This window comes from Acomys minous, assembly GCF_964271855.1.
Source record: "Acomys minous genome assembly, chromosome: 16".
Taxonomy (NCBI): Eukaryota; Metazoa; Chordata; class Mammalia; order Rodentia; family Muridae; genus Acomys; species Acomys minous.
The window spans coordinates 75538267-75559522 of record NC_140498.1 but is presented as its reverse complement, the minus strand read 5'-3'; the positions used below and the strand labels follow the sequence as shown (position 1 = coordinate 75559522).

At 45.4% G+C, this 21256-nt stretch overlaps 1 long non-coding RNA gene across 1 annotated transcript in view; it reads right to left on the bottom strand.

Moving 5' to 3' along the window:
- Positions 1-17623: 17623 nt before the first annotated feature.
- LOC311587131 overlaps positions 17624-21256 on the bottom strand; it is a 76773-nt gene continuing 73140 nt past the window's right edge. Inside the window, exon 3 of the long non-coding RNA XR_014775788.1 lies at positions 17624-17788. This is a non-coding gene — a long non-coding RNA (uncharacterized lncRNA). The remainder of the gene's footprint in view (positions 17789-21256) is intronic.

Genomic DNA, 21256 nt, shown 5'->3' with positions numbered 1-21256 from the left:
CCAAAATAGAAGGTTAACTACAAACTGTGTAGTAATGCAATTACCTCCCAATTATCCTTTCCAACACTTAGGGAATGAACAGGAGACATTAAGCCCAATTCTGCAGGAGAGTCTCTGGTTTTTGCCAGTGGAGTGGAGGTTGGGAGGGGAAGAGGGTAGAGCATCAATCAATGAATGCTGGTGGTAATGAACGTGGGGTGATGGTGGTACCTCAGTGCAATTATCCCGACGGGTCTCTAATCACCTTTTTTTCTAGTTTAGGTTTTGTTTTGTTGCTATTGTTTTTCTTTTTTCTTTTTTTTTTTCTTTTTTTTTTTTTTTTAATCAAGGTATCAGTTTGTAACCCAAGCTGTTCTCAGCCTTGTAGCAATCCTCCAGCCACTGCCTCTTCAGTGATAGGATAACAGACGTGAGCCACTCTGCCCTATGACCATTGGGCTTCATTTACAGTCTTCCATCTGTAACCTGGACTGACGTCCAAATGGGTAAAGAGCCTTTGGAACAACCATGGGGCGCTGAGTTCAACACTCAGAACTCACATAAAGCCAGATACAGTAGTGCCCATGTCAGTAATGCCAGCACTCCCGTTTGGAGGTGGGAGGCAGAGGCAAAATCCCCAGAAGTTTATGGACCAGCTATCCTGGCATATGAAACTCGGAGACTGTCTTCTGATCTCCAATATATATCCATGACACATGTACACTTACACCCAAACACACACACACACACACACACACACACACACACAGAGGGGGGGGGAGTTTTTTTTTTTTATTCTTCCAGTGCTAGTCCTATGGCCCAGCAAATAAAGGTGCTCCTCAGAGGGGGAGAGAGCAACTTGGCCAAGTGGTCCTCTGACTTCCACATGCATGTCATGACACGTGTGTGCCCACACACCTATACACACAGAGGCAATTTTAAAAATGTAAAAGAGATTCTTCAGATTGCATTCCACTAAAGGTAGGCTAGGTTAGCAGCTATCACAGATCTGTGTAAGACTCCGCTAAGCACTGATCTATTGCAAAGTTCTGTAAAAATGAGCATTTCCCTAAAAGCCTGTATCAAAAAACTTAGCCAAGACTTCAGAGGCGAGTCTAACATTCGCCAGTCACCTGGGGGCTGGCATGAATCCATTTCCTGTCCACGATGGTGGTGTGAGACTCTCCCAGGGAAGATGCTCGGAAACATCTATTCATCCCAAAGACGGAGGACATGGGCACAACCACAGTAAGGTCTCATCCTAGTCTAGCTGGTCAACCAATGAGTTTATTGAGGTTCCTTACATTAAGACTCTCTTCTCAGGTTGTATCTAGAGTCTAGGTTATGTCAAGTTGGCAGAGTTAACCATCGCACACAGTGAGCACTTAATTGATAGATCTGTCTCCTCGGCTCCTGCAGACATCATTATTGTCTTCTATAATAATATTGGCTGATGTGGATACCAACCAGTGTAAAAAAAAAACAAAAAAACAAAAACCAAGGCATTGCAAAATGCAAATTTTGGGGCATAGAGACATGTCTCAGTGGTTAAGAGCATACAGTGCTATTGCAAAGTTCAGTTCCTGGCACATGTGTGTCATAAACACCTAGACAGCCATCTGTAAGTCCAGCTCCAAGGAACCCAATGTCCTCTATAGGCAACTGCACTCAGGGCCATATACCTACACACACACACACACACACACACACACTTAAAAATATTTAAGAACAAGTTTCTATTGTATTTCATGGTGGAATCTCCTGCCTAGGTCTTGCTCAGGTGTGTCTAAGTGATGCCCAGTACCTCCATACCGGGACCTTGGAGACATGACTCAGTGGATACAATCCCAGCATCCCTTGCTATGTAATACTCAGAAGTGATGGCCATTAAATATGGAACAGGAAAATGGTCAGCCTCGTTAAGGGACAGATTCTACAATTGGAAGAGAAGAAACTCATGATCAGGGCCTGCATAAGGAGCAGCGAGGAGCTTAGTCCAAATAGGTCTCAAGTAACACAAAAGAGTGGGGCAGCCAAGCAACCACATTCCCACTCCAAATGGAAAGACGCCCGGGCTCCACTGACTGCTTCTCCAAATGTCCTGGGAAACTCCAGCTGTTGCTTATAACAAAGCCAGATATGACCCTAACACACACACACACACACACACACACACACACACACACACACACACACACCATTTACAAGGCCAGTTGCCCCATTTTGCTTGGTGTAATTTATCGCTCAGTACGTACCAACACTTACAGTTGTCAGCCCTGCAGACATTTTCCATTTTAATAGTTCACATGAAGTACCACGTTATTGATCCTACACCACTAAATAAAAAACTCGTTTGTCAGGGGAACATGAAGCAGCTTTTAATGGATACAACCAAACACCTGCTACTAGTTACGGAAGAAAAATAACCACCTCACCACAGGGGCATTTGGACATGGCCTTGCTGTGTGACTTTCCCCTGGGGACAAGTGAAGAACTGTCTATCCAAGATAGAACACGCAGACTAAAGGAAATATTCCATCTGAGTTCTACTGGATTAACCAATGAATTCATTGGGGTTACTCACAAGTGCATTTGAGGGGGTCACTCTAAGGATCACGTACTGGAAGGCACCAGTGTCCCCAAAAATAATGGCATCCTAACCGGGGTGATAACCTCACAGAAGCTTATCAAAGGTTCACTCTGACCCTCACCTAAATATTCCAACATACACACCACCCCCGCCCCAAGACCTGAAAAGCAAGAAATGGCTATAATTCCAGGAAGGATCCTGTTACTTCCCAACTCTCGCTTCTACACTGGGGACTATGATTCTGTTTATTTTGTTGCCATGACTACAGAGCCAAGCATTCTGGAGGTCCTCGAAGCAATTTCTTCTCAAGATGGCAAAGGTCATATGATGCACAGAGGTACAAGCCAGACTCCCACAAACCCTGAAATGCTCTGACTTAAGAATTATTGGGCTTCTTGGAAAACAGGAAGTAACTTCTAGAAACATCAGAAGGTTAAGATTCTCACTGAGAATAAAAAGCAGCACTATTGTCCAGGTATCTTAGTTAGGGTTACTATTGCTGTGATGAAACACCATGACCAAAGCAAGCCTGGAAGGGAAGGGTTTATTTGGCTTACATTTCTATATTGTAGTTCATCACTGAAGGAAGTCCCGACAGGAACTCAAGTAGGGCAGGAACCTGGAGGCAGGAACTAAAGCAAAAGCCACGGAGGGGTGCTGCTTACTGGGCTTGTTTCACATGGCTTGCTCATCCTGCTTTCTTATAGAACCCGGAACCACCAGCCTAGGGTTGGAACTACTCACACAAAGGGTTGGGCCCTTCTCCATCAATGACTAATTAATAAAATGCTCTATAGGCTTTACCTATAGCCCAATTTTACGTAGGCACTTTCTTAATTGAGGGAATCTCAGATGACTGTAGCTTGTGTCAAATTCATATAAAACTATCTAGCACACCAGGTATCAGGTATGTGTGAGTCATCTTTATTATCTTACATCCTCCTGCCAATCCTAAAATGTATAGATTGTACTCAAGGAAGCAAAGTGCAAAATCCATAAGCTAATGTAGGCACTTGCTGTTCGTTGAGTTTAGGACTCTGGGCCCTTACCATCCTCTTGATCTCCTATCTCACTCTTCCTAGTAATGTGATACAATATACTCTGACAAAAGCAACTGGAGGGAGAGAGGACTTGTTTTAGCTCATGATTGTGTATTCTGTCTTGGTGGCAGAAGTCAGGGCAGCATGAGCTTGAAGCAGGTACTCATAACACATCCACCATCAGAATAGAGCAAAGGAAACATGTGCTCGGCTTTGCTCTCTCCATCTATACAGTCAAATGTCCTAGTCAGGGGACCTAAGAAATAAAACTCACGGTCTCGTCTGCCTGGAAAACGGCAGAATACTTGGTCTCCATCTTTGGCCCAGATAAAGACAAAGTCAACTGTTCATTTTATTTCAAAATCAGAGCACACCATCAGGGAGAGAGACGTTCTTGGTTGCACAATAAACTGACCTTTAGCCAGACCATCTCGATTCAAAGCATCTATCGTAATCCCCAAAACAATGCACAGATGGCTGACGGCTCACACTGAGTGACTTGGTGACGCAGGAGCGCTATGATGAGTTCTTTGAGGAAATCCTCACTGAGATGGAAGAAATGTAAGGGGAGGCTGAAGAGATGAGCATCTGTGACCACCTGGGGGGAAACATGAATGTCAAGTTTAGACATGAGGAGGATGTGGAAAAGCTGTGGTTGACTTGAATAATCTGTGGTGTAATGGGCAGCCCATCCATGCTGAGCTGTCCCCAGTGATTGACTTCAGGGAAGCCCGCTGCTGCCAATACAAACTGGGAGAGAGCACAAGAGCGGGCTTCTGCAACTTCATGCGTCTGAAAGCCCACCTCAAGAGAGCTGCAACGGGAGCTTCTATGGGCGCCTGGGCAAGAAGCATAGATTCAGGTCCCGATCCCGGGAGTGGCGTTCCAGGTCCTGAGACCGTGGGCATAGGTGGCAGTGGTGGAGGTGGTAGAGGATGAAAGTGTGACAGGAGGCAGTCGAGACACAGGGAACAATCTGGGAGATTCTGAGCCAAGCTGTTTTTTTACTGTGTGTCTGCTAGACAGTGTTGTAGTTGGTTGACAAGCCAGTTCATAATGGGATTTAAAAACAAAAACAAAAACAAAAACAAAAACAAAAACAAAAAAAACAAAGATGGGTTTCTGAATAAAATTTGTAGTGATACAGTAAAAGAAAGAAAAGAAAGAAAGAAAACTCACAAAGGAGAAAAGAATGAGAGGATACAAGGGATGGGATAACCATTGAGATGTAACAAGAATAAATTAATTTAAAAATTTTTTAAAAAAAGAAAACTCACAAGGCTCAAGAAGCTCCTGAAACTTACATCCCCTCCCCAAGGTTGTACAAGCAATATCAATTGGTAATAAAAGGAGAGTCTGTCCCGTGAGAATGCCTGTAAGTTATACAAGGAGCTCCAGGGATGCAAGTTTCATGAGATCTCGCCCATGTTGAGGTGGTCTTTTGCTGATGGCACTACCTTTAAACCATCCATGTTCCTGTAAACAGCCCCTCACCTATACTTCAGTAAGTAATCTTTAATAAACTCACTGTTTGACCTAAGCTAGACTTGGGTGGGATACTTCCTTTGATGTCTTTGGTGACCAATGCCGGGATATTCTTTCTTGACTCAGACCCAAAGCAAAGGAGCCTTAGAGTCGCGGACAGAAATCTCCAAAACCACAAACCAAAATAAATATTTCTCTCTAAGTTGCTCTTTTTGACACAGCAATAAAATGTTAACTGAGACAGTGCCTATGTGGGAAAGTATTGGGAGACCACGGGTTTTTGAAGAATAACCATCCTGGTTGCCTCTCTAGGATCTTGGAAGGAATAACAAACTGCCCCCCCCCCAGGCAATTCAAGGAATAAATAAATGTAACTCACTAGGTAACTATATATTGCTGACTCCAAAGAGGTAGACCAGATGACTAGTTCAGGCTAATGGGTAAGTAGAGGCTGGGATTATTTGAATGAGACATGTGAGTAACCTTGACATACAGCATACATGGTACACAGACAAGCCTTGGCAAAGGAGGAACTCATCTCATTTTATTAAATCATTTGACATGCAGTTAGAGGCTGTAATGTTCCTCTAACTGTGATATCTGCCACTCTACCGATGGCCAAGGTCAATTCAACTGATTGGCTGGCTAAATGAATGTCCTTGTTACCAGAGTTTTAGCATCAAAGCCCGGAGTCTGGTGACCCTAACACCCTGGTCTGTTACTCATTCTCAATAGATCAACTTTCAAGACAAATGAGAAAAAGCAAAGAAAGGAAAATTAGTCATTGTGGCACATTAAGAAGGTCCAAGTGATTCCCCAAGTCCATCTTTGAGGTCATGGCATGAGGCTTAAGTTTAAATAGAGGGTAAGAGGTATGTGTAGCTAAGTAGCCCTGGTCAAGGTGTAGCCTGGTCATCACTGATCCACATATGACAAGCTGTCAGAACTGTGTTGAATCTCTTCCCAAGAGACAAATGCCCTCTCTGACTTCAGATACTCCCTTCTCAAGCTTAATATTCCTGGAGAAAGCCCAAAGCCTTTGTCCATTGTCTCAACAGTCACACAGCTGAAAGGAGAGAAACAAATGACTCCTTAGAATATCTCCGTTCCTGCCAAGATGGTCATAACTTCTCTCTCACCACTACATGCACATCTTTCCCAAAGCTATGTGGTCCATCAAAAAGAACACCCTTCCCCAACAGAAACAACCTTCATCACCTGAGGGTATACAGGCAGCTGTATTATGCCAGACATAACTGCCAACCAGGATTTCAATGTCCTTCTGATAATAATAATAATAATAATATAATTATAATAATAATAACAATAATAAAAAGTAGCCAAGCTTCCCAGATCCACACAGATTCAAATTAAGATTTTTGGTGTATGTGTATGTGTGTGTGTGCATGTGTGTGTGTGTGTGTGTGTGTGTGTGTGTGTGTGTGTGTGTTTCCACAGAAGTGAGAAGAGGGCTGGTCTCTGTAAAAGCAGCAGGCACTTCTAACTACTAGGTTGTCTCTCCAGCTCCATAGCATAATGGGTTTGTTTGGTTTCTTTTTATGATTATGGGTATTTGGCCTGCGTGTACATGTACATATGAGTCCTAAGGGGGGGGGCTCAGAACTCCCTAGGACTGGAATCACAGACAGCTGTGAACCACCACGTGGGTGCTGGAAATTGAATCTGGTCCTCTGGGAAAACGTCCAGTGCTCTTAACCACTGAGCCACCTCTCCAAGCCTCCAGCAAATAAAATTTTAAAACACTATTTGATAAGGTTCATCCTGCCACTAGAGAATGAAGTTCTGCCTCTAGGTGCACGTCTGAGCTCATGACCATGATAAAATGTTCAACCTAAGAGAAATTACTTCAATGCTGAGCACTTAATTACTTAAACACTCTGCGTGCATGCCTGGCAGAGAAATATATATGTTTCATTAGAGCCAATATAGGGCTCCAGTCCTTTTTTCAATCTGGTTGCTACCGACAACCAGCAGAGGCTGTAGAAGATAATCAAGATCCTTGCGTTGGTTCCAGTGCACACTGCTTGAGTGAGGTTATATCCACTGAAACAGACAGCTGCAGGGTCGGAAAGATGACTCTGTGGTCAAGAATGTTTGCTGCAGCCGGGTACAGTGGCACACGCCTGCAATCCCAGCACTCGAGGAGGCAGAGGCAGCCAGATCTCTGTGAGTTCATGGCCAGCCTGGTCTACAAAATGAGTCCAGGACAGCCAAGGATACACAGAGAGACCCTGTCTCGAGAACCAAAAAAAAAAAAAAGGAATGTTTACTGCACAGAGTTTAATTCCCAGCATCCACCCTGGGTGGCAAATAACTGCCTGTAACTCCAGCTTTAAAAGATCTGGTAACACCTTCTTCCGGCCTCTGCAGTCACCTGCTCACCCATGTGCATACACCACACACATGCATATGCATATGAACACACAAATAAAGACAGAATAAATCTTAACAACGAAACCAGAGGCTACAAAATTGCAGCCATTGCTCCTGATGCAGACCTCCACTTCTCGTCTCGGCACTTAAGATTTCACGGTTGCTGAGTACATCTAAGAAAGCGACAAGCTCTAACTTGCAGGTGTTCTTACATTAATAATGATGTAGAGTGCCTACCTGCCCTGTTCTCTTTACACGGAACTGCTGTTGTGACTTGCCGCCGGCTTGGCTGCCTCGGCAAGGTATCCGTGACAGCTCCCTTGTCCACGCAGAGCCAAATCTGCAGAGAATGTCATCCGACTTGACAAACTGACAAGACAGGGCTGTCAATCTCTGAGACTGGTAAGGAGCTGCTGAGACTGACAGGTGCTGGGGGTCACCATGAATCTGACGGCTAATATGCTTAGCTGCTGACAGCTGAGAACGCTTCCCTCAGATGGTTCAAAGCCTGCACATTTATCACCTCAAGTGGCCTTAGAAGCGTGTAAAGTTGACTGACACGTGGGTGTATCTCACCTGGGTGATGGCAGGCCTTGCAAAGGCTTTTGAAGAGCCAATCTCCCACCAATAATAACGTGTCAACACTGTCACCACTAGACATTGCCTCTGGCTCACAGGGGATGCTCCACGGGCTTCCCTGAGTCACAGGCATGCAGCACATGAGACCTGAAGGGATCTCTCAACATGCTTTAACCTGGTTCCAGAAACAAAAAAAAAAAAAAAACAATATCCAAGAGTAGAGACCTTGGGGTCGACAGACACAGTTAATATTAATCTTGAGCAGGGATTTCCTCCCAGTTACGTTATGTCAGTAATAAGCTTGGTCACCCTCGGCCCAAGACATGCATCGGAATCTTGTAGGAGTTTTTAAGGAACATCCATCAATTCTGCTGTCAGCTTTGGTAATACAAGCGTCTTTCTGTATGAGTGGTAATTACTGCAGAAACTCATAACTGGTCAGATCGCTGAGACTAAGTGGCTGTTGAGTAAGTGCACAGTTCTAAATGAGACACGTGAGGGGTCGGGCTCAGTAGTTAAGAACACTTGCTGGTTCTTGCAGAGAACCAGAGTTCAGTTCCCAGAACCCGTATCAGGTAGTTTATAATTTGTAACTCCAGCTACCAGGGAATCTGATGGCCTCTTCTGGCCTCCTCAGGCACTGGCATGCACATGTGCGTGCACACACACACACACACACACACACACACACACACACACACACACACAAAGAAATAACAATAAAATTCTTTGTTGTTGTTGTTGCTGCTGTTGTTTTGTTTTGTCCTGTTTTTGAGACAGGGTTTCTCTGTGTAGCCTTGGCTGTGCTGGACTCGCGTTGTAGACCAGGCTGGCCTCGAACTCACAGCGATCCGCCTGCCTCTGCCTCCCAAGTGCTGGGATTACAGGCGTGCGCCACCACACCTGGCAAAAAAAAATTCTTTTAAATGGGACATCTTTAAAACTTCTTTCAAGGCTCAGGAACACTGCAGTAGATGAAAGGCTGAAGGAATAAGTGTCATAGGAAAAGGAAGGGCGGTGTCAAACATTCTCTGTCCTCTGTATGTAACATGGCCACTGAGCTCTTCCATGCTCAGTCATGAAGACTTCCTGCACGAGACCCACGCCTGATTTGGCCTGCCCCAACTCCATCATGGAAGGATGGAGAGACTCACAAGGTTCCCTTCCCTCCTGAGTGCTGTATGACTTTTTCTGGGGCAGGGATGTCAACAAGTACCTATGCCCTCACAATGGAACACCAGCAACAGAACAATGAAACAGTCCCACCAAAGTCAAACTTGGAAAACCAACGAGTTTACTGAGCTTACACACAGAGGACAGGTGAAAGGCAACAGGGATGACTCAAAGGCAGCTACGTCACCAAAAGACCCACTCAGCGTGGGTTACAACCTGTGAAACCTGCATCCTTGAGCTCACTGGTTTCTAGCAAACTAGGCCACAGTCTCCACTCCCCGGAAATTGGTTACTGCTTGTATAGCTTCCTGAATCTTGTAAGCTTCAGAAACTTCCTGAGACTTATGAATTGGGTTCACATTCTGAATCTTAATGTGTCTCTCCCTGTCAGTATAATCTGGAGAAAATAGCTACATGACACCGAGTATCACCCTTAGGAAGCTGCCTCTGCTAAGGAAGGAGTTTGCCCAAAAGTAAAAACCAGCTTGAGTTTTTTGTTTGCTTTTTTTTTGTGAAGCAAGCTCAGACAGCAGCCAACTGTGCGTTGGCTGAAGTGTCACATCAATGGAAGTACATAAAACTGAAGAGCTACATGATCTCCCTTGCCTTGTTAAAAAGGACACTGGAGCAAGTCAATTTTATTGCAGTAAATCTCATCACGAACAAATGGCTGTCATATATCTACATGATAAATCCAGCAATTAGCAATTTTTTCCTACCATTTATTGGGCCAATGAGAAAGACATAATTCAGAGCTGATCTGTGAGCTGTTGTGCAAGAAGGAAGGACTAGGATCTTTTTCCAAATGGGACAGATTTGCAAAAGAAATTGGGACTTTAGGATTCGATATGCAACTCGGTTGGTGGGGTGCTTACCCAGGGTATGTGAAGCCTGTGCTTTGATCCCCAACACTGCATAAGTGGGGTGTGGTGATACATACCTATAGCCTCAGCACTTGAGAGGCAGAGGCAGTTCAAGGTCATCCTGTCTACAGAAAGAGAGAGGAGAAGAGAGGAGAGAAGAGAAAGAGGAGAGACAAGAGACGAGAGAGAAGAGAGAGAGAGAGAGAGAGAGAGAGAGGGCGCATAAGCCAGAAATCAAGCATGGTAGCACACATCTGTAATCCCAGAATTTGGGAGGCAGAAGTAGGAGGCTTAGAAGTTTAAAGTCAACTTCATTAGGAACATAAAACAGATATATTCCAAGTAGCTTTTTTCAGTGTCCTATAGTTGACTGCTTTCCCAGGAAAACGCGTCTTCTGTGTATCGATGTTCATCAGCCTTGCATGGTTGTGACAAAAGACATCAGGAAACTAACTTAAAAGAGGAGAAAGGTTTAGCTGTGCATATTGTCTCGCACTTATAATTTCTGCATTTGGAATATGAGGCAGGAGGATAGCCGTGAGTTTTGAGACTAACCTGAGCTACATAGAGAGTTTCAAGCAACCATGGACTATACTGAGTAAGACAAGCAAACAAAAGAAGAAAAGAAGCAACAGTGTGGTTTTTCTCATGGTTTCAAGCCACAGTCACTGACTCCATTGTTTCAAGGCAAACATCACAGAGGAAACATGGAGAATAAAGCCGCTTACCTCACTGTGACCAGGAAGCAGAAAGAGAGAGAAGGAAGTGGCGGGGCATCTCACAGTGTACTTCCCCTAACTAGGCTCCAACCTCCAAAAGTTTCCATCTGCCTATTAAGCTATCGATCCCAGGGCTGCAGAGATGACCTCGTTCTTGCTCCTGTTGTGGAAGAGTGTTCAGTTCCCAGCACCCACATCTGGAGGGTCACGACTCCCATATCCAACACCTTCTTCAGGTCTCCAAGGTTACCCACATCCACATATAAATAAAATGTCACACAGAGACACACATATAAATAAAATTAAATCTACACTTTAAAAGCTGAGTCTTACCAGATGTGGGTGCACACCGTTAATCCCAGACCCGGAGCACCAGAGGCAGAAGAATCTCCCTGAGTTTGAGGGCAGCCTGGCCTACATAGCAAGTTCCAGGACAGCCGGGACTACAAAGAGAGAACCTATCTCAAAAACAAACAAATAAACAAAACAAAACTGTTGTGGTTAATTTAAACGGTATGGCCTGATAAATGCTTATTCTTAGGCTATAATTATTACGGCAGTATTTTCTAACCCATTGTCAATCAATAAAATCACAGCCACCTGTCGTATTTCTAGAATAAGCCTTTTGCCTGGGGCATGGCAGATATTAACCATCTAAACTAACCTTACCTCCCAGCCCCATCTCAGGTACCACCCATCCATGATCCCAAATCCTTGCTAATGTTCTTCATCTGGGCCAAATCCTCCATCCATGCTCACCATGTGCTTCTTTCTCCACCTAACCCATAGCAGAGGCCTCCTTCCTTCTTCTCAGATACCTGACTGTTTTCCTTCCCAAGATCCTTCACTCGCCAAGCCCACAAACCTTTGCCACGCCTACCTTCTTTGGGTCCTGCTCAGGTATCAGCCTTTTATTGGTCAAACAGGAAGGAAGGTTATGCAACAATATTTGGGGCACATGAGAACGTAGTATCAGTAACTAGCATCAATAGTTAGCATCTAAATACATCAGACCAATCTTCAACAGGAAACAAAACAAACAAAAACAAAACCACCTGAGTCCGTCAATGGATTAATCACTGAAAGGGTTAGATTCCTCCTGACCCAGGCTCCTAAAGGCGAAACCTGTGGACACTGCTGTACCAGAGACTGTGTCATCATAGCAGTGGTTAATCTTGATTGTCAATGTGAGTAGATCTGGAGATGCATCATGGAGTGTGAGTGTGAAGCCGATGGCCACATTGCATGAGCAGTCAGGAAGCAGAGGGAGATGGAGGCTGGGACACACATCATTTCTTCCTTTTTTTTTTTTTCACTTCATTCAAGCCAACACCCCAATTCGCACCATGGTACTGCCCACACTCAGAATGGTACTTCCTTTCCCAGTTAATGGGCTCTGGAAACTCCCTCACAGGCACGTCTGGGAGTGTGTCTCCTAGGTAATTCCAAACCTAGACAAGTCAACCTCCAGCCTCCATGCATACGCTGACGTTCACATCACCTACATACAAATATGCATACACAGAGAAACAGATATGCACACGTACACCCGGAGGCGAAAGTAAAGCTCCATAAAGCTAGTTTTGAATGCTGAAAGAAGGCATACAGGCACAGGTAACCATCAAAGCTGGCAGAGAGAAGAACAGACGGAATCTGACAATGGTATCAGAGTTACTATCCACATTGGAGACATGAAGAAACAGACATTAAGAGAGGGGAGGAGAGCTGGAGTGGGACGGTGGATTAAGCAAACACAATAAAATTGAGGGAGACAGAGAAGCAGAGAGACGGGAATTTAATGACTGGTGTGAGGGCTGGCAACCCCGATATCTCATCTCTAGGCTAGTAAGACCCCCTAAAGAAGAAGCCAGAGTGAGAGCAGAGAAAGTGAAAATCAATGACTGAGCAAGACACAATTTTCTAGGGCTTAAAAAAAAAAAAAGCACATGAAAAGGATTTGCCAGTTTAAGAAAAGTTATAGAAGAAGACAAACTAGATGGATCTTAGTGACATTTTCCAACACCAAGGCTGGTGTTGTTTAACCATCTAAACAAAGATTAAAGTGAAATCACAGGGGCTGGGGACACAGCTCAGTTGGTAAGTAGTTCGGGTGCAAGCATGAGGACCTGAGTTCAGGCCCCGGAACCCATGTTCAAAGCCTGTCATGGTGCTATAAATTTACAATCCCAGTACTGGAAACAAAACAGGAGGAGGCCTGGGGCTCTCTGGCTAGCCAGCTTAGTCCACTCAGTGAGTTCCAGGTCAGTGAGAAACCCTGCTTCAAACAAACATGGTGGATCAAGCCCATGCTGGCTAGTTTTGTGACAACTTGACACAAGCTAGAGTCATCTGAGGGGGGAAAAAAAAATCAAGAAAATGCCTCCATAAGATCCAGCTGTTAAGCATTTTAATTAGTGATTGATGAAGGAAGGACCAGCCCATTGAAGGTGGTGCCATCCCTACGCTTGTGATCCTGGGATCTATTTAAAAAAATAAAAGAAAAAAGAAAAAAAAGAAAGCAGGTTGAGCAAACCATGAGGAACAAGCCAGTGAGCAGCACCCCTCCATGGCCTCCACATTAGCTCCTGCCTCCAGGTTCCTGCCCTGCTTGAGTTCCTGTCCTGACTTCCTTTGATGATGAGCAGCAGCCATGTGGAAATGTAAGCCAAATAAACCCTTTCCTTCCCAAGTTGCTTTGGTCATGGTGTTTCCTCACAGCAAAATAGTGACCCTGACTAAGACAGAGCCGGAGGAATGACACTTGGGGTTATCTTCTGACCTACTCACATATCCACTCACGAGTACATGCATGAGCGCGAGTTCACACACACACACACACACACACACACACACACACACACACACACACACACCAATACACATACCAAAAAGACTGAAGATCATCAAGCTTATAAAATAAAGCATTGACACTGTTTCCCAGAAACTGCCTAGAGATTTGACATAAACGTAGACTTAGACACATTTAGTAATAAGCCATATGAACAAAAAATATCACAAAAGATTGCTGATATATTCTATTTAAATGCCCATATTAATAAAAAATATATATGCTCCACAATGTTCCCAAAGCTTCACTAACATTACCTACAAAAGTTGAACACAGTCTTAAAACATGGACCAGGGTGAGCATGATAATGCACATCTTTAATGCCCGCACCTTGGGCAGCGGAGGCAAGTGGATCTCTGTGAGTTCAAAGCCAGCCTGGTCTACAGAGTGAGTTCTAGGCCAGTCAAGGGTACATAGTGGGTCCCTGTCTCAAGAAGGAAAAACAAAACAAGCGGACCAGCCAAGTGACTCCGTGAGTAAAGGCACTTGCCCCAAAGCCTGATGACCTGAGTTTGATGCCTCAGTTTCACATGATGAAAAGAAAGAACAACTTCCCTACAAGTTGTCCTTAGCTTCCACATGCGTGCCACAGTATGCACACGCACGCGTATATACACACACACACACACACAAGCATACACAAACACTCATTCACACATATACACTCAAACGTACTCACGCACACTAAGTAAACAAGTAAGTAACTTTTAAAAGACTTAAAACACATGACTTCCTTACACGGGTCTTCTGAATATCGACAGCCCTTATCATACAACGCTAAATAACCGTATTTGTTCATATCACCAGCGATCGCAGCAGAAAAGCTGCTCTGGATTGGGAAGCCATCCAGCCCACGGTGGCAGATCCATTTCTCAAAACTGCATTATTCAGCGAGGCGCCTCCATTTCATCATTGATAACAAGTCCTGCGTGGTATTGTGTTTTAGGCTGACAGGCTCACTTTATTTGCTCCCAAGAAAATGTGTGTTACGTCTTGTCCACCGATTGTGCTTTCAATTAAAACTTTGCTCAAAAAAAAAAAAATGTCTAGTTCAGCTCACAACTTGAACAGCTACACGTTCCACTTCTCAAAGCACCCACTGAAAATCAATGTATTTGATCACTCGGGATGGAAGGGAAATGTATACACATGGGCGTGTGTGTGTGTGTGTGTGTGTGTGTGTGTGTCTGTGTGTGTGTGTACATGTGTGTGTTTACACGCGTAAGTGTGCAAGTAGGAGCCAGCAGGCTTATTCTCAAAGCTTCTTGCTCAAAATTAATATGCAGCATAAAAATATCCTGCCCTCAGGACTGGGGAGATAGCATGGCAGTAAAGTACTTGCTGTGCAACTATGAGGACCTGTTTGACACCCAGGACCCATGTTAAAAACCCCCATGATAACAGTGCATCTCTGTAACCTCAGCACTGAGGAAGTAGAGACAGGAAGGGTCCCTGGGGCTTGCTACCCAGCCAGCCTAGCCTACTTGGAGCCCTCCAGACCAATAAAAGACCCTGTCTCAAAAAACAGAGGTGAAAGGCTGGGGAGATGGCTCAGCCATTGTGAGCATATGCTGTGCTTGCCGCAACAGACCCAGGTTTGGTTCCTAGGACTCACATCAAACGGCTCACAACCGCTTGTTTAACTCCAGCTCCGAGGAATCTGATAACCAATTCTGGCCTCAGCGGACACCTGCACTGCACTTACGTACACAAACCCACATACATGCACACATAACTTAAAATACATAAATAAATAAATAAATAAAATCTTTGAGGAAAGAAAAAAGATGGGACAGTTTATGAGACAGACTTGAGGTTCTCCGCTGGCCCACACACACACACACATGCACTTGTAAGCACACGAACACGCTTACACCCGTGTGTGGGCACACACAAATAGTCCACCCTCACAGCTGACAGCGTGTGATTTGGGGGTGAATCCATCCAAGCCAGACAGAAGCTTAAAGATTTCACCTGACTACACATGAAGCCATCAGATCATTTCAAGGTGTGCTCAGGCTCCTTGGGATGCAGACAGATACCCTATTTGCCTGCACAAAAGCCTTAGAGAGCGATTCATCCCTCGGTTCAACAGGTGGCTTGATCTGTCCATCATGGTGAAGTGGCTGCCCTGCTTGGCAGCACAATGAAGACCTCAGCATCTCTAGAGATGCTGGCATCTGAAAAGAGGAGGCTAAGGGTGGCTCTGTAGGACACTGATTATAAGCTCAGCCCTGGGATGCTCACGTGTGGGCAGCTGCTACCAGGCCTCGCCTCTGTGGGTAAAGGCGCTTGCTGCCAAGTCTGAGGACCTGAGTTCAAGCCCCCAGATCCCACAGGGTGGGAGGAGAGACTGGATTGCCACAAGCTATCCTCTGACACTCGCATGCACATGAGGCATGGTGGCTCGCCTTCAATTCCAGTGATCCAGAGGAAGAAGCAGGCATGTCTCTGTGAGTTCGAGGCCAGCCTGTGGACTGCATAGTGAGTCTCAGACTCCCCAGGACTACATGAGACCATGTCATAAACAAACAAAATAGAAGGAGGAGAAAGAGGGGAGAAGAAGAGGAGGAGGAAGAAGAAGAAGAGAAGAAGGAGGAGGAGGAGGAGGAGGGAAGGAAGGAAGGAAGGAAGAAAAAAAGAAAGAAAGAAAGAAAACAATGACACCTACCATAGTGCCATGAAGGTACAGGAGTTGCCACTTGAAAAAACGAAGGAGACCAGTAAAAAGAGAAATAGAGGGTGGGAGAGATAAATTAAGGGTGAATATGGTCAGTGTATGTTGTATACATACAGCGCATATCCTAGTTTAAAGAAAAAAAAATGAAGTGTGCTAACTTTGACTTAAAACTGCTTCCTCCCTGTGATGGTTGTCAACTTGACTACATCTGGAATCCACTAAAGCCCAGTCGGCTGGGCACACCTGTGAAGGATTTTCTCAATCTGATTATTTGCAGCAGGAAGCCCCGTTCTAAAGCTGGGCCAAAGCTTCTTGTGGCAGCCCACACGAAAGGGCATAGAAGTACGAAACCACTTTGCCTGCTTGCCCTCAGTCTTGCTGGCAAGACCATCCACCCTGCTGCTGAGGCATTCCCTTGCCTGTACTAGAACTAACTTCCTTGGGATGCCAGCATAGACTGATGATCAGCAGCTCAGGAATACTCCAGGCCTCCAGCACCAGATTGGGAGCGTTGGAGACCTCTGGCCTCGTTGAACAACTACTAAATTCCCAGCCATTCTGTAATGGAACAAACACAGTTGACTTACCCCAACCACAGCCTGTAAGCCACTCTAATAAATGCCCTTTAAATATACAGATACTCCACTGCATCAGTTCTGTTTCTACAGAGAGCCGTGACTATTACATATACGTGGGGATGTTTGGCTAGCATAATGGGTACACAGACGGCAACCTTACTCTTGCACTGAGTAACTGAGTCTAGCTGAGCCAGGCGCTTTCCTGAAAACACGCAGGCTACACCCCCTAACGTATCCAGAGTCCCGGGCTCATCACGACCACAGGTTAACACCATAAAGCAGTGGTTCTCAGCCTTCCTAATGCTACAACCCTTTAACACAGTTGCTCATGTCGTGGCGATCCCCAAAACCAAAAAACTATTTCATTGCCACTTCACAACTCTAATTTTGCTCCTGTTATGAATCGTAATGTAAACCTCTGATGTGCAGGATATCTGATATGCAACCCCTGTGGGTGCTGCGGCTCACGGGCTGAAAACCACTACCATGGAGCAAGCGACTGTGGCCCTGCGTGTTAGAGTTTGAAAGCCCAGACATGTCCGTTAGTCACGGTACCAATGTTATAACATATAAGGGATATGCCACACAACAAATCTGATATGAAAGGAGATTTATTGTGGGAAAGTGGGGAGCAAAGGGAGAAAGGGGAGCACCCCAGAGAGACAGAACAAGACAGAAAGTAAGAGAAAGAGCAATAGGAGTATAAGAGAGAGGAAGTGATGGGCCAATGCCTTTTTCCTGCACACACCTATAGGTGGCACATGATGATGTCACAGGTTGCTAGGCAACCTAGAAGCAGGCTATTGGAATAGCCTTGTCGGTCCTAGTGTCCTTTCTATTGTGGTGATCGAATATTCTGCCTGGAAACACAATAGCAGAGGAGAAGGTTTGTTAGGTTTACCCTTCTGGGTTGCCATCCATCACTGAGGGAAATCATGGCAGAAACCTGAAACAGGGACCATTGAGGAGCACTGCTTGCTGGCGCATTCTCTGTCTCGCTCACTCTCAGGCTCAAACTTAGCTAGCTTACTTAGGAACGGTGCCACCCACAGTGGGCTGGACCCTCCTATACCAACTAACAGTTGAGACAATCTCCCCACAGATGTGTCCATGGGCCAATCTGATCTATGCAATTCCTCAACTGAGGTTTTCCTGCCAGGCTGGTAAAGACCTTGGGTGAATCCCTCCCACCTTGGGCCCTGTTCTATGAGGGTTCCATGACAACGTTGACAAAGTGCATGAGCAAGCTGGGGTATAATTGTTCATAATCCTTCTCCCTGGCTCTGCTCATGGGATGTGAAGGATTTCCAGTTTCCTGTGAGATCTGGGGCTGGATCAGGCATGTTGAGGCAAAAGCACCGCCTTGTAGAACCTTTAACACAGGTGTAGATTTTTTCCCTGGAAACTCAAGTTCACAGAGGACCTTGTATCGATCCAGACCCCCTCCAGCCAATTCTTTATACTCCTCAGTCTGAAAAGTCAAACTCATGAGGAAGTAGGCCCTTCCCTTTCCCGTTTGGCTCTGAGGGCTCCATCCGCTGGGAATGGATGTGCCACGCAAAGACAGAAGCTAATGCTGTGTAACGGTTTTTCTACATACCTCATTTATCCCAACAGAGAGCTAATACGGAATTTTAAAAGTTAATATTGTAATATGTATCTCCATTAGCTCGCTGAGGAGAGGTGATGAGCTGGGTATCATTGGTCCTCAAGGACTCTGAGGAAGGTCAGTAGGAACATCCTCAGAGAGCTGGGCTAGTAGGAAGGAAACCAGGCTTGAACTGGAAGAGCTAGAGGGAGCTCTAGCTCTCCCAACAAGGAGAGTCTTGTGTTTTGATATGTTGACAGCACAGACTTTAAAGACCTCCTTACCCTTGTGGGGGGGGGGGGGAAGGGGAAGATTTTTTTTCCCCTCAGCAAATGCTACAACCAGCATTTCTCAACAGTGCATTTTAATACCAGCAACCTTCCAAGCCAGGCAGAGAATGCTGCTGGGGATGCCCATGGGGCTTGGGGACTTCTGGATTCAGTTTTGCTATTGTAATAGGAGGGCGATAGAGAAAGAGGCCAATTAGTTTGCAAGGAGAGTGTTTCTCTCCTCTTTCAGTGGGATGCATATTGTAGGGTTCTCCCTCCTCCCTTACTGAGCTAAGCCTTTTCCGCTTAAAAAGGAAAAAAAAAAAAAAGAACAGGGGGGGAAAAAAAAGCTGGAGCATGCTAACAATAGCCCATAATTACTTTGTAAATGGTTTCCTGCAGTAATTATGCCATTAGTGCAAGAGACTTCCACTTCAAAGGTTTCTCTTTTCTCCGCTCCATGCCATTCCATTGGGCTAACAATGAGACACCTCCCAGGAGCCCGAAAGAAAAGGACCAGAGCTGGAGAAACAGGACTTAGCAATGCTTCTCCTAGCATCTATTGTCAGAACAACCGCTGCTCTTCCCCATGGGAAGGGGGGGTTGCGGGTGGGGGCTGGGGGGCGGGGGAGGGGGGAACAGGGTTAAGGCAGAATTTCCAAAGAGATTAACAGTGGGTTTAGGAAGGGGAGGGGGTATCCGCTTTGAGTCATCTGCCTCTGGGTTCTGGACCGTTGGGAGCATTGTACTTCCTAATCAGGTTGATATGACAAGCTGGGGTCATGTGAAAGTCATCCCCACCCACGGCTAATAGAAGCAAGTGGACCAGTCTCCCGAGCTTCAATCAACCTCCCCTCCCTTTGGCTGTGAGACTATTGAAACAGTGGACCCCACAAACACTGGCATTTCCTTGGGAATCTCTCTTTTTTTTTTTTTTTCAAGACAGGGTCTCTCTGTGTAGCCTTGGCTGTCTTGGACTCACTTTGTAGACCAGGCTGGCCTCGAACTCCTAGCGATCTGCCTGCCTCTGCCTCCCGAGTGCTGGGATTAAAGGCGTGCGCCACCACACCCTGCTTCTTTGGGAATCTCACGCTAACGGGAGAAAAGGGCTGAAGCTGATACCTCAGCAACAGATTCCACACAGTTCTGACACTCACTAAACCAACTTGCCAAAGCGATGATGTGGCCGTGGAAGATGGGCACCAGGACTGATGGTCTGTGCATACCGCTTGCCCTCTGTTTAAAACCTCGATCCCATGCCCAGGACCTGAGGGACTTGGAGCTCACAGGGTCTGTTCATTTGTTCCTTTTCCCACTGTGGCCACAATGACTCCATCTCTGTTCTCTGCTTTTCACATGGTCTTTTTCAGTGATGTCCTGAGGACAAGTGGCCAAGCCTAGCTTGTTAGAGTGGGCAGCACCCAGGCCGACATAACAATCCTGAGAACGTTGTTCATAAACCCTAGCAAACAGGGCAACGGGGTACACGTGATTTTGGGTTGAGAATCTCATCTCTATCACCTTTGACCCTCAGCACTGCCTACAGCTTAACTGTACCCATTTGACAGAGGCCAATACTCAGAACTCTAAACAAGGAAGTCACTGCTCAAAGTCACACCGTGTGTGGGCTGCACTTTTCAAGGTTAATATGCAAGTCTGTTATCCCCAGACTCTCGGTTCTAACACTCTGTGGTTTCAATGCTATAATTCAGTGTGACAAGTTGTGGCCGGAGAGTAGAGACTGAGCCAAACATGGAGGTGAACATATGAAAAAGGCCAGTTTTCGGGGGAAGCCTGGAACCCCTCCCTTATCATCTGACAGAGGAGAGTAGTAGAAGTGGCAGGGGCTATGTACCACAGGAATGGATGCTTTCTAAATTCTTTCAACTGCTCCCTGGCCTGTCCCACCCTTAAGAGTGCCTTTCATTTCTTAATAAACTGTCTGCCTCTTCCTTTTTTTTTTTTTTTTTTCTTTTAAACAGTGTCAAACCAGGCAGTAGTGGCACACGCCTTTAATCCTGGCACTCAGGAGGCAGGGGCAGGTGTATCTCTGCAAGTTTGAGGCCAGCCTGGTCTATAGAGTAAGTTCCAGGACAGCTGGGACTAAATAGAGAGACCCTGTCTCCAAAAAAAAAAAACCAAAAAAACAAAAAAACAAAAAAAAACATGATTCTTTCTCCATCTCCTCTCCTCCTGGCCACTGCTAATACTTACAGCTTAGCTGGACTGCTGTTGCCTTTCAAACTCTAATAAAATTTTCTTCATACTTCCTTCTGAGTCAGTTTTTTAACTCTTTCACTAATGAGACTAAGAACCTCCCCCCCCCCCAAAAAAACCAACTTCATTCTCCTATAGGTAGAAGATTATTGTATAATTCAAATGCTGGTTTCTGTACCCCACCCCCAACCTGGTTGCAAGTCTTGTTCTGAGAATCTCCTGTCTCAATGTTGTCTAGACACTGATCCCCAATT